This window comes from Pogoniulus pusillus, chromosome 8 (assembly GCF_015220805.1).
Source record: "Pogoniulus pusillus isolate bPogPus1 chromosome 8, bPogPus1.pri, whole genome shotgun sequence".
NCBI lineage: Eukaryota > Metazoa > Chordata > Aves > Piciformes > Lybiidae > Pogoniulus > Pogoniulus pusillus.
This window is the reverse complement of record NC_087271.1, coordinates 1,747,426-1,761,579: the sequence shown is the minus strand read 5'-3', so window position 1 is coordinate 1,761,579 and position 14,154 is coordinate 1,747,426. Positions and strand designations below refer to the sequence as shown.

General features: G+C 46.1%; 1 protein-coding gene across 14 annotated transcripts in view; it reads left to right on the top strand.

Annotated features, from left to right (window-relative positions):
- Positions 1-2,740: 2,740 nt before the first annotated feature.
- The window catches only part of DAB1 (DAB adaptor protein 1), a 534,753-nt gene continuing 523,339 nt past the window's right edge, over positions 2,741-14,154 (top strand). For 13 of the 14 annotated variants that reach the window (XM_064146933.1, XM_064146950.1, XM_064146949.1 and 10 more), the window contains exons 1-2: positions 2,741-2,977; positions 8,248-8,314. The gene's annotated coding sequence lies outside the window, so the exon portion shown is untranslated. The remainder of the gene's footprint in view (positions 2,978-8,247; positions 8,315-14,154) is intronic. The other variant, XM_064146935.1, reaches the window with a different exon arrangement.

Genomic DNA, 14,154 nt, shown 5'->3' with positions numbered 1-14,154 from the left:
GAAAAAAAAGCCATCCCTACTATCATTCTGTCTCTTTCAGTTTTTCATAAGCAGTGGGTTTATTTACATTTAGCACCCCACTGTTGTTAAGAAGTGGTTTTGCATTAAATATTTGAGCATTTGACCAGCAGATTTGGTTGCAATCACTTAAAAAGAGGTGTACAGCATTAAAGAACCCTCCCAGGGCAAAATGGACAATAAAGACTGATAAGGGTTTGCAGAGAGGAAAGAGGCTGCCCACTGCACATGTGCTCAGCTGGGTGCCCTTGTCACAGGTAGTGGTTTTGTAGCTGGTTCCCCAGCATGCTGTGGAATGTGAATTCTTCCCTTCACACAGCATGGCCAAGCTCTCATACCCATTTTACTTGAGGCTCTTTTGCAAAGGCAAATGGCACTGCTGGAAACTAATCAACATAATTTTTTTACTCTTCACAGAGGTCTATTAGCAATCATTGCTGCAGTCTTGGGTGGTAAACGGGGACAAGAGTGTTCCTGAATTCAGACCCAGAAACAGTTTGTGTTTCCTAGCAAAGATTACTGCCTTGACATGGCTCTGGCCAGCCTCTTGTGGGGCTTTCTGTGCTCTGGCTTTTTCCTTGGATGATGTAGCTGGCTGCCAGATAGGGAGAGGCTGCTGAGGATACTGCAAAAGCTCAAAAGAGCTGACTCTAATGTCACTGCTGTTGAAGAAGGCTTTGCACAACCTCTTCCTCTGTGTGTGCACAGGAGCAGAGTACAAATATTAGTTTTATTAAATGAGACACAGACACTTAGTTTTTGTGCTGCCTGCCAATGGAGAGGACAACGATTGTTTCCACTGCACAATGACAGAGACAGCTTTTATGCTGTAAAATCCCCACCAAGTGCTGCTGATTTCTCATGGCTAAGCTAAGCAAAGCTGTCCTTAGAATCACCATGGTTGGAAAAGACCTTTAAGGTCATTGAGTCCCACCATTAGCTAACTCAATGGCAATTTTACTGGCCCAAAGTTTACAGCCAAAGAACTGGTTTGTGTTAAAGACTGGAAAGTAACTTATTTGTAACTGTTAATAGTGTAAGCATGCAAACTGAGTGATCTGCTGTGTCCCATGAAGGAACCCTCTGGAGTTAGGCAGTGTGATGTTGCATTCCGAGGTGACTGCATGAACCACTGATCACATTTTCTGTTCCTATGGAGTATTTATAGTGAGTGCAGTTGACTTAATGGATAAATAAAGCTTCTCTGGTCTTGATGGGAAGTGTTCTAAACTGATTATAGATTCATGGAATGGTTTGGGTTGGCAGGGACTTCAAAGATTATCTAGTTCCAGCCCCCTGCCATGGGCAGGGACACCTCCCCCGAGCCCAGGTTGCTCGAGACCTCATCCAACTTGGCCCTGAACACCTCCAGGGAGGGGTGTGCTAGTTAGAAGCTAGCTGGAATATTTTGGTGAGAAGAATTAGATTATAGGCTGTGCAAAGGAAACAGTGGTGATGTCTACTTCACTCAGAGGCTTGCTGAGATGGATAAAAAAGAGAACAAAAATACAGGTATCAGAGTTGCTCTGTGGCTGTCTTGCTGCCTGCACTTTTCTCCCTAACCTGCTGTCTAACTAATCCTTCTGCTTCCTAACTCCCCTGGCTGGTTCTCCAAACTCACCTTGAGTGTAAGGCAAAGTCTGGAATAAGTTAGAGGGGTGGAAAGGAGGTGGAAGGGTGGTTGGGAGCCCCTCCTGGGGACTCTGGTTTCTGGGAGGGCTGTTGTGTTTCTGTATCACTTTAACTTGTCTATCTCTGTCTATAGCTGTAAACATTGTAACTATCTGTTTGTATGTTGTGCTGAGCTAGCTGTAAATACAAAGCTGCATTCTAATTCCCAGCTCAGCTGAGTCTAGTCTGGGTGATTTCATATGGGGGGGGGGGGGGGCAGGTAACACCCAAACTGTCACAAGGAGGCATCTGTGGCTACCCTGAGCAACTTGTTCCAGTGTCTCACCTCCAAATACTTACTCTAAATCTGCCCTCCTCAAGCTTCAATCCATTCCCTCTCATGAATGGGCTGCCCAGAGAGGTGGTGGAGATGCCGTGGAGGTGTTGAAACCAAGCCTGGCTGGGGCACTTAGTGCCATGGTCTGGTTGCTTGGCCAGGGCTGGCTGCTAGGTTGGGCTGGCTGAGCTTGGAGCTCTCTTCCAACCTGGATAATTCCATGATTCTATGATCACTACTGGCCCTTGTATAAGGTCCTTTCCCAGCTTTCCTGTTGCCCCCTCCTTGGGTACTGGAAGGTTGCCTGGAGGTCTCCTAGAGCCTTCTCTTCTTGAGGCTGAACAGCCCCAGCTCTCTGCCTGGCTCTGTAAGGAAGGTTCTCCGGCCCTGCAGTCAGCTTCGTGGCTTCCTCTGGACCTGCTCCAGCAATTCCATGTTTCTCTTAAGCTGCGGGCAGCACAGCTGGGCGCAGGGCTGGAGGTGAGGTCTCACCAGGGCAGCGCAGAGGGGCAGAGTCCCCTCGCCGCTCCTGCTGGTCGCAGTTGCAGATCCGCGCACGCAGCTCAGCGCTCCGCGGCAGCACCCGGGGCACGGCTGCGCGGCTCAGCGCTCCCCGCGGCCCGGGACCGTACCCAGCGGCAGGGGCGGGGGCGGGGTCAGGGGCGGGGTCAGGGGCGGGGTCAGGGGCGGGCGGGGGCGGAGGGGCGGGAACGGCGGCGGCCCGCGCGCTTCAAACGCCGCCGCGTGCGGGCGGCTGCGGTGCGCGAGGCCGAGGCGGGCGGGCCTGGGCGCCGTCCGGGCGGGCCGCGGCCGGTTGCGGGGTGAGGCGCACGGCGAGGAGCGGCCGTGGCTGCGAACCTGCCGAGAGCCCTTACCGAAAGAAACGCGACGTGGAGAGCCAGGCGGTGGTCCCACGTTAACATGAAGGTGTCGAGGGCCCTGGCGGCAGGGAGCGTCCGGAGGAAGCAGCGAGGCCGGCGAGGCTTCTGAAGTGCGTCACACGGGGCGCAGGTGAGGGAGCTGGGGGCGGTGAGCTGAGGAGAGAGCTCGCTGCTGCTCTCTAGTTACCGGGGGGGAGGCTGCTGTTGGTCTCTTCTCCCGAGTAACCAGCCACAGGACGAGAGGAGATGTGTTTGAGTTGTGTCAGAGGAGTTTTAGATGAGACATGAGGAAAAGTTTCTGGGTGAGTGGTGAGGAGGTGGCACAGGCTGCCCCGGGAGGTGGTGGAGTTGCCGTCCCTAGAGGCGTGCAAGAAGCTGTAGTGCTTCAGGGTGCAGCTTAGGGGCCAGGGTAGTTGGGTTATGGCTGGACTTGAGGAGCCTCAGGGGTGACCTCGTTGCTGTCTACAACTACCTGAAGCGAGGCTGTAGCCAGGTGGGGTTGGACTCTCCTGTCAGGCAAGCAGCAACAGAACAAGGGGACGCAGTCTCAAGTTGTGCCAGGGGAGGTATGGGCTTGATATTAGGAGGAAGCTCTTCCCAGAGAGAGTGATTGGCATTGGAATGGGCTGCCCAGGGAGGTGGTGGAGTGGCTGTCCCTAGAGGTGTTGAAGCCAAGCCTGGCTGGGGCACTTAGTGCCATGGTCTGGTTGCTTGGCCAGGGCTGGGTGCTAGGTTGGGCTGGGCGAGCTTGAAGGTCTCTTCCAACCTGCTTGATTCTATGACGTTAAAGGTCTTTTCTAGTCTTGGTGATTGTGTGATTCTATTTCCATCCCATATTCTGGCCTGTCTGGGAGCCTGGAGATGAAAGGTGTGGTTTCTTTTTGCCTGTAGCCAGACTGCTTGGCTGTGCCCGTTTGGGTGGAATTTCAGCCTGAAACGAGTGTGGAAATTTAAATTCTCATGTATTACAAGAGCTTGCCCATTTATCAGAATAAAAATCATAAGGATCATTAATTTGTGCATGTGTAATTTAGGAACTGGAGAGGGCTTCCTGATAACCAGTGGCAGCATGTGATGTACTCCGTGGCAGTCATGCCAAGGATGAAATGTGTTGATTGTCTCCGGGGTTAACCCTGCAGCCTTCATGCAGAGCAAAAGCAGCTTGTTCTGCTCACCATGTGGCACTAGAGCACAGGCAGGAAAGGTCACAGGAGCAATCAAGATCAGCAGATCCCCTACTCAGGTAGGGACCTCCTGTGGCTGTAGGATTAGCTGCAGAGTCTGAGCTGCCTTTGAATGCATATTTACTTCTGAATGTCCTGACTCTGGTACAGGCATTTTGTTTTATTCATTACTCTCTGACCGTATTTGCCATAAACTTGGACAATACTTGCTGGTTTGTTTGGTGTGGTGTTTTTTTTTGCTGTTTGTCTGGGTTTTGTCCTTGCTGGGCTTTGGAAAAAAAGAGGGCAAACTAAAAGGTGAGATGATTCTGATAACATGATGTCCCTGCAGGAGCCAGGAGTAGTCTGGCAGGCTGCTTCGAGAGCTTTGCTGATGGTGTCACTATCAGAGGCATTCTACAAAAAAGAATTATCTGCAATTACCAGACAGCACTTAAAAAAAACCACCTCAGTAAATGTCAGTCTTTTTTTTTTTGAGGTTCAGAGGCATGAATTTGGTTTGGGCTCAGAGGAGCTGCACATCAGACCCTGGGTATTGTATTATTGTATCTAGATTTTGGCACATGACTTTCAAGACTTAAAGGCCAGACAAAATTTGCTCTCCTTACCATTTCCACTACATTTGGGTAAGCAATAAAAGCACATTTGCTTCTTGACCCCCACCATGCTGTCAGTACTGGGACAAGGGGCAGACATGTAGTGCTGTTTCTAAGGCAGATATTTGTCAGGAAGAAGTCACTGACCTCTTTGGCTCCATAGCCCTGGCGATCCTTACACTCTCATTGCTGAGTCTCCCCAGGGAGGAGAGGATGCTCTTGGCTATCCTGGCAGGAGGATAACATTTAATCTTATCATCTGTCTCAGCTGACATCTCTGCTGATGCTGGTGAGGTGCTCTGGGGGCAACCCCCAGACAGCAGTGCAAGAGGTGTTCATCCCAGAGCATCCTCTAAATGAATCCTCAACATTTTCATTAAAAAGAGATGCTCTTGCTGGACAATTATGGATGGTGACTCTCCCATTTTTCCACAGGCAGAAAGCTTGTGTGAAAACTGACTGACATTTAAAAATGCCAGCAATCTTATTAATTCTTCAGTTGGAGAATTGTTTCTCAGGGGTTTGTGTGTGGAGTACCAGGCAAAGGACAGACAGGTGATACAGGCATGCTGACAGACCAAGCTCTTTACGCAGGCTGGACTCCTTTATGTCTTACTTCTTTAAAATTGTGCTTACAGTGTAACTTCTGATTAACTGGGAAATGCACCTGGGAAGGTTAAAGCACCTAAAGTGCCTCTGAGAGCTACAGCTGCATGGATACAAGCTCTGTTGTGCCTAGTCCCATGATTGACCTCTTTCTGCCTCGAGAAGGGCCACTTCTGAAGGAATTTAAGGCTGTTCTGGCTTGCTGCTAGCACAGCCATGTGCTGCTGCTCTTCCTCATGAGCACAGTGCACTAATACAGATTACTGCCTGCCAGTAATTCATATTGCATTGCTGACATTTTGCCCTTAGGCCAGGATCACATGTTAAATTCAAACCAGAAGACAGTATGTGTAAAGGTTTCTCTCTGCTGGCCAAGCACAGTACAATGTCTGTTTCTTCTTCTCACTTCCCAGTTTGTGCTAAGTGGCACCTTAGAAAAGCTGCAGCACTTGTCTGAGAAGATCTGGGTTCAGTTAAGCATCTGCTAGAAAAAACCCAACACCTTTCTCCCACTCCACTTTTATTACTCTCTGTGTGTTTAGCTGAAGTTCTTTTCTCTGCAGTGGAGGCAGAGGGAGGTAGTTGCAGGTCACAGGCTCACAGGATGTCAGGGGTTGGAAGGGACCCAAAGAGATCAAGTTCGACCCCTCTGCCAGAGCAGGACCATACAACCTAGCTCAGGTCACAGAGGATTGCATTCAGACAGGCTTTGAAAGTCTCCAGAGAAGGAGACTCCACAGCCTCTCTGGGGAGCCTGTTCCAGTGCTCTGCGACCCTTATAGTAAAGAAGTTCCCCCTTGTGTTGAGGTGGAACTTCCTGTGCTGCAGCTTCCACCCATTTCTCCTTGTCCTATCCCAGGGAGCAAGTGAGTAGAGCCTGTTCCCCCTCTCCTGACCCCCAGCCTTCAGATATTTATGAACATTAGTCAGTCTTTTCTTCTCCAGACTAAGCAGCCCCAGGTCTCTCAGCCTCTCCTCATCAGGCAGTGCTCCAGTCCCCTCATCATCCTTGTAGCCCTCCGCTGGACCTTCTCCAGCAGATCCCTGTCCCTCTTAAACTGGGGTGCCCAAAACTAGAAGGCAGTGCTCAAGATGAGGTCTGACCAGGGCAGAGTAGAGGAGGGGGAGAGGAGAACCTCCTCCTCTTCTGGACGCACTATTTTTAGTAGAGCCCAGGATCCCTCTGGTCACCTTGGCCACAAGGGCACACTGCTGTCCCATGGATGACTTGTTATCCACCAGGACTCCTAGGTCCCTCTCCCCAATCCGCAGGTGGATAACTGTTCTGTGAGCTGCCTTTGTACAGTGCCTGCTGCTTTTACTAGGAGTTGCTGAGCAGACTTTGATCCTAGGCTGGACTGATGAAGCAGTTCAGAGAATCCAACATGTTCCCTTTCTAATGGCTCTCCAGCAGATAACTCTGGCACGTGTGGCTGCCAGTTTATTATTTCTGCTTTATCTCGAGGAGAGCTTGGTGCCAGGGTGGCGATTCAAAGGCTGCTGGTATTCCACCCCTGTTGCAGGGACTGGGATGGTGCATTTTTGCTGTGTGCCAGATGCACGTATATTGTGATGTCAGATTTGTTATTCTGTATTGGAAATCACTCTCAGTGGTTGGTAAGTTGATTGTTTTGTCAGGTGTAAATCTAGCCATGTGCTGCACAGAAAGAATCAGAGCCAAGGTTACTTCACCTCTAAATCTCCGGTGACCATCCAGTAAATAACAGCTCTTGAAGTCCTGAGTCTACTGGCAGAATATATGACTGTAGATCACTCAGAGGAATGACTCATTGCAGGGAGGTGAGGAGAGAAGAGAGTGAAGAGGTTTCTCTGGTCAGTGGCTTGGGTTTATTAATGCAATAGCAACTACTGCCTTGGCATGTAGTGAATGAATAAATCCAGTGCCTTCTAGTTCCTGCCATTGGTATGGAGCTGCTTTTTGTTGAAAATAGGAGGGATATGTGAAATTATCTCAGGGTAAGAGGTGATGTGTGCATTACAGTAAGAACCAGCCTGATATGCTGAGCCATCTGTAAGCCATGGGTGCTAGCCACAAATTGTGAAGACACTGTCTGTGGGTGAGTGGAAGGTCTTAAATCCTGCTTTTGAGAGCTTTTATTCTTTGACCTGGTTCTCTGCAGGGGAATGAGTTTCAATTTGGAATAAATTTTGACCCAAATAATTGAAAGTTCATCTCACTTTATTTTACATAATGCTTTATGATAATGCAATTGTAACATGTTTAGTGCGGGGCACAGAGGGCAACAGTCTGCAGAAGCTGACATTTTGCATAAAAGAAACAAAAAGAGGTCCTGAGTTGATCTGTTCCAACTGATAGCAGCAGTTGAGAAGATTAACCTTTCTAATAATGACTTCCCCTCTCTTATGTATTTTTTGGGGGTGGTGCCTTGTAGGTATTCATTTGTGACACTCTGCAATTACCCTCTGTGCAGCCTGGTAGATGTGAACTGAATAGTTTACTAGGTCAAGCAAATGCAGAAGAGATTGAACCAAACAGGGTGAAAAAAATGAACTCTAACAGAATAAGTGTATTGCAGGTCGAGTGCTGCTTGAATGAAGCAATGTGTTGGTGTAAGCTGCTAGATACCAAATACTTCCCTTCTTGGGGAGTTACTAGAAAATATGCACTCAGTGAACCGGAAAACTGTGAAATTATTTAATAAAATTAATCCTCAGCTGTGAATAGCAAAATTGTCAGACTCATTTTGCATCTACATTTTCATCCCAGCAAATATAAATTTATCCCTGGATTCTTTTGTCCTGATTTTCAACATTTGCTCTCATGCACTGAATATAGTTCTATACCCAAGCCATGTTTTCTTAATGAGTGTCAAGTTAGCATAAAGAAACATGTTTTCAGAAGAGGATTTAAAGCCATTCTATCTGTGTTTAGGTATATTTTCTTGTGGAAGGAAAATAGTTTCATGACATACCTGTATAACTCTGTTATTTGCTTTCTTTTGATTGTTGCTATGATCTTGTGTTTTCCACAGGGCTGCTTTTGTTGTGGAGGGAGCACCTGCGTGAATAACAACGTAGGAGGAAGGATGCAGCTCGGAGGTCAGTTAATGTTACTCTGTGCCCAGAATGAGTTTTCTGAAGCCACATGTTGAAACCTTCCCACCCTTCAGGAGAGCAGGTCCTCTAAAGCTTGGGTGGGGACAGTAATTACTAGAAAGCTGCTGCAGTGGGTCTTCTCTGGAGTGCTGAGAAGGGAAGGCAGTGCCCATGTACTGCTTATCTTGTGGCTCTTTCCTCTGGGACGCAGACCTCTTCTAGGTCTTCTTTCCCAGGTGCTTGTCAAAACTTGTCTGCAGGCTGTTTTGGTTCTTTGTGGCTTTAGACATGAATTTTATGGGATAGGCTTATGGGTGTTCATGCTTATAAGCTAAACAAAAAAGGATGAGGAAAAACCCAATACAAGCCTGCAGAGAAAGATAAGGAGCTCTTGGACTCTTGGGAACAAATCATTGAGGATATATTAATTGGCTTCTCTGCAGCTATGCCCATTCCTTGATCAAGAATTTAAATATGTTGGTTTCTACCAAGGTGTCCCAAAGAGGTATCTTCTCTAACTCCAGTTGCATTGGAAGATGGAACTTTTCAGAGAAGTTGGTGCTGCTTTACCCAGCTCTGTCAGTCTCTCTTCTGATTACCCTTTAGCTGTGGCACCTTTTACTCCTGCCACACAGTTCACCAGAGTGAACAGTTCAGGTGACTGGTCTAGTTTTATGCTTATCTCCACATCCCAGTGTCTTGCCCTCCCCAGGCTTCCACTTTTGAAAACAAGCAGTTTCTTGTTCCTTTAGGTAATATTATTCAAAGTATAGGGGAGTTTCTCCTTCACTGTTTCTTGTTCTTCTGCAGTATTTACCTTGTAAGTAGCCAGAGCAGTTGCAGTAGCTAGCACATGGAAGGACCTTGCTTCCCTGATGACAGAAAGTGGTGCTTCTGATGTCTTGCCCTGTCCTGGATAAGAACATGTTCTTCTGTCAGACAGTGGTCACCCACTTAACAAACTGTGCACAGCCTGCTTGACCTGTCCTTCAGCACTCGTGTGCACTGGATCCAAACCTTGCACGTGATACGAGTAGGGCTGAAGCAGGCAGATGCCAGCCCCATAAGCTCCTCTCACAGCCCCGTTCTGAGCCGAGGCGACCTGTGTGTGTAGCTGGAGTCAGCACTCCAACAGCAGCTGAAGTTGTCAGCACTGCCTCTGTCAGATGCTGGAGCAGTCAGTATTAGTGTTCATATTTTCCATCCCAGCTCAAACAGCAATCTCAAAAAAACCTTTCTTCATGTCCCTTCTGCTTCATTTTCCATCCAGACACCCTTGCTGCCTTTCAGTCAACATCAGAACACCCCTTGAATGAGCAGAATTGGGACAGAATAGGGAGGGCATAATTTCCCTATCCACATGGCAGTGAGCTGAGACTGAAATCATGGGTGCTGTTTGAAAGCTGAGTTATTTCCATGAAGATGTCTTAAAAGTACAAACTGTTATTAGAATATGCATTATTATTTTGATTTTCACCTGTCAGTGCTGCCATCAGTGACAGGAAAGGGCACTACTCTGGAAATAGGATCTGCTTGCCTTTCCCTAACGTGGTGCAGCACAAAGACAGGTGATTGTTAAGCTCTGCTTTTACTGGATAGCTCGGTCCCAAAGGGTATTGTCTTGCTGGATGACATTGTGCTGGAGTCTCTGTGCTTGATTTTTATTTTGAGTAAGTCATACCTCTTTATCCGTAGATAATGAACCCACTGCACCTGGTACAGGCTGCACAGTGTTAGTTAAAACACAAGTGTATGAGCATGCCTGAAATTGAAGTTCTCTGATAAGTATAAGCTGCAGACCCTTATTCAACATTAAATCAAATCAATGTTAATTTGTGAACTAATTAGCATTCTAGCCTCTTTTTTTTTTCCAGTGTGGTGATTTTGTATATAATGTGATGTGATTGTACCGAAGTACATAATTACAGAGCTGAATACATTGTCTCCTGCTGACACCTTGCAAAAGGAGCTTTGTTCCAGCAAAGGATGCTCACTATAGCTGAATTAAAAATAAAGATACACATCTAAGTCCCATGCATCTGACCCACAGCTGAATTAACTTGATGTTGTGTCAGAATCCAGAGGCCTTGTTGAACAAATGGGCTGAATAGATGTTAACTGCATTAACTCCTTCACATTTCTACTTTATTTTAATGAGGAAATGGCAGGATATCATTTGGTGGGAGACAGATGGTAAGACAGGTATTTTGAGTGGGCAATATGTATCAAAGAAAACCAAGTTGTTTAAGGAGATTTTATATATATTTCAACTCTGAAGTCTGTGTGCTGGAGTACAGGAGCTGTCAGTACTGGCTCAGTTCAGTGTTCATTCTCACCCAGAATCTCTTTCCTGGCAGCAGCCAGCACCAGGCAGCTTGAGGTGGTGTAAGAAGTTCCATCAGTTCTGTAATGGCTGTCTTTTTTAGGGCAAAACTGTAGAACTCTCCTCCACTTTTATCTGTGTTTACCTAGCAACATGCATTTTAATTTAGATGCTACTACCCACACTAGTTTTCTTTACAAACTAGTTTTAGTAATATTTATGTTCTTCCTGATCTGTAACTTAGACAGCACTGAATGCTATGTAAGCTATGTGGTTAAGGTAAAAGCTTCTTTCCTACCATAATGCAGAATGTACAATAACACAGGAGAGACAGGGATCTGATAGAGTGGGTCTAGAGGAGGCCACGAAGATGATCAGAGGGCTGGAGCACCTCTGCTATGAGGACAGACTGAGGGAGCTGGTGTTGTTCAGCCTGGAAAAGAGAAGGCTTCAAGGAGACCTAATAGCAGCCTTCCAGTACCTTAATGGAGCCCACAAGAAGGCTGCAGAAGAACTGTTTCCAAAGGCCTGAAGTGTCAGGATGGTGGCAATGGTTCAAAATGAGAGAAGAGGAGGTTTAGAGTGGATGTTAGGAACAAGTTCTGCACCATGAGGGTGCAGGAGCATTGGAACAGGTTGCTCAGGGAGGTAGTTGGGGCCCCATCTCTGGAGATATTCAGGGTGAGGCTTAACAGTCTCTGGGCAACCTGTTCTAGTGGAGGATGTCCCTGCACACTGTAGGGGGTTTAGACCTTTGGAGGTCTCTTCCAGCCCAAAACATTCTGTGCTTTTATGACTGAAAATTGTGCCTAGCTAATGTAAATTGAGGAGAAAGGAGTTCAGACAGTCACCTTGTTTTAAACAAGCATAGCAATTGTAAAAGGTTTCTGCAGAGCTGAAGGTGAGCATGTGCCCTGTAATATCTCTGAGCCCATCAGCAAAATTTCGTGTCCCCAGATAGCCTCTGCCCAAGTTAGTTACTGCTCAGCTGCTCAAAAGAGTCAGTTGTTGTGCAGGGGACTTAGTCCCTCAGCAAGAAATCACTATCAGACAATCTCCTGGGTGTTTGTCCTTTTGAACTGACAGGCTATTGTTGTGCCAGACTGACTCGGGCTGGATTGCTCAGAAGGCTGGTTGACACCTTGCTTTTGAGGAATTAAATACTCAGAGGCGCTGCAATTTATATGTTTGGTTCCAGCTGTCTGAGTTAGGCTCTGAACAAGCTGGCTGTGACCAGTCTTGTTTCCAAGCTGTTGTTTTGCCTCTTTCTGTAGACTATTTTTCAGGGTTCCACTTCTGAGATGTGGGACTAATTGCAATAACTTTTAGTCTGGCCTTCCAGGAAAATGAGGAATGTTGGACCTCTCTATTTGTATCTGTTATCTATTGGTCTTCGAATACTTCTGAAGACCTCAACTAATTTCAGCCAAACCTGACAGGCCATTAAATTCGCTCAGCTCTCATACAAACAGATTTGCCCCGAGGAAAATGGAGCAGTGTGAGCTCATTGCTTTGGTGGATGTCTGAGAGATTTAGACTAGGTAGAAGGAAGACGTTTCGTACGCTGAGAGTGGTGAAACGCTGGCACCGATTGCCCTGAAAGGTGGTAGTTGTCTCATCCCTGCAAACATTCAAGCTCATGTTGGACTGGGTTTTGGGCAACTTGTTCTAGTTTGAAGATGTCCCTGCTCACTGCAGAGAGGTTAGGCTAGATGAAGTCTTTTGAAGTCCTTTCCAACCCAAACCTGTCTATGATTCTGTAATCTGTAGGTAACAGGCTTGATTCTCTAGCCTTGAGAAAGTGCTGTTAAACACTGAGATTCTGAAGGTCTTGAATGAGTCATCTTAGAAATGCTGGAAGACCTATTTTTACCTTTCTCCAAGCTTTGATTGTTAAATTCAGTTGTCTACAGAATCAAAGTATTCATGACAGCAAAACCACTTTGTTCTCTTTTGTCCTTCAGTCCAGCAAGTCTTGTAAGTTCAGATGGTTCAACTGTACTCATCAAATCTAAAAACACTGCCCTTAGCGAATGCAAAGATATATACCAAAGCATCTTTACATATTAAACTTCCCCTCCCCCTAAATCAGTCCATGAGTTCTCTCTCAAAATGGAAGGAAGTTAAGTTTTGATTTTTATTTTTGAAGCCTAGGATATCTAGCAAAGGGCTACAGTTACAAGCTTGGTTTTGAAGTGCATCGTGCCCTTTGTGAAGCCCGGCCTGAACTCTCGTGCTAATTCTGGACATCTGCATCGTGAGATGCAAGCTGGATGAGAGGAGAATTGGCCTTCATTCTCAGTTTCTACTGTAACTTTCTCTCTTTTGTATGTGTAAGGCATCTAAAAGCTGTAACATTTCTCCCCGTTGCATTTTATGGTTGATTGTACACAGCCTTACCTCTATGCAAATATTTTCAATGCAAACAGCAGAAAGTTGAACTATTTAAAGAAGTCCAATTGAGGCCAAGAACCACACTAATTATGTCCTTGGTTATTTTCACAGAGAGGAATATTTCCATCCCCATTCTGTGTTTACATGCTGAGGATGTTTCTTCTTGTCTCAACTAGCAAATATACCTGAGGGAGCTTTATTTTTGGTTACGTATTTAATGTAGAGCATTATTTGCATCACAGAAAGATCACATCTTCCCTTTGCCTGGTTCAGCTTTTCCATACCAAACCTCAGGCTTTCCTATTATTTGTAAAATTGCTTTTGTTTCCAGTTGGGATCAGACTTAGAAATGGAAAGATCAGGGCATATTAGAATTTGTAGCTAGGGGATAATTCTGCTCCAAAGGTAGAATGCTAAACCAGGGTGTGGAGGAAAGGATGCACAAGACAAAGGAAAGGGTTTAGAACAGGTTTTATTTTCATTACATCTGCTTTCTATTACCATGCAAAAGAGCATAAGATGAGAAGAGGAAGAGCAAGATGTAAAAGCCAGGACAGCAAAGTACACTGTTAAATGGTGTAGATAATGATTCTGTGCTTCTTAACTTTGGAGGTAGGTGATCTTGCCTATTTGTGAAGAAAGCTGGTACTGGCTTATCAATCAATTAGAAACCCTCAGGACATATGTCCGGGAGAAGGTGCAGAGAAAATGTTCTTTTTTAGATATTCATGGGAAAATTACAAGAATGTTCCAGTTTGTGTGGCCAACCCTGTTCTGCTTAACCATTTCCCTGTCAGCTCCCTGTGTGCAGTGAATGCATTTTTAATTGGATTCTACTCTTACTAGCAGTCGTGGGTTTTTTTTCCATTCTAGGCAAATATCACAAAATGACTGGCAGTGCTCAAGATAAGGTCTGCTCTGCTTTCTAGCAGCAGCTGCAATATCAAAGGGGTTAATTTAGATGATCAAGGTTTCATCCTCTTGCCCTCTGAGGTCTGATTGATAAAGCTGAAGAGATGAATCCAGAAAATTCCAGAGACAAATGGGGGAGAAAATCAAGATATATGAAAAAGAAGGGTGGGAAATTAAGTTTTGTCTCAGTGTATGTGGTTACCAAACAGGGCTT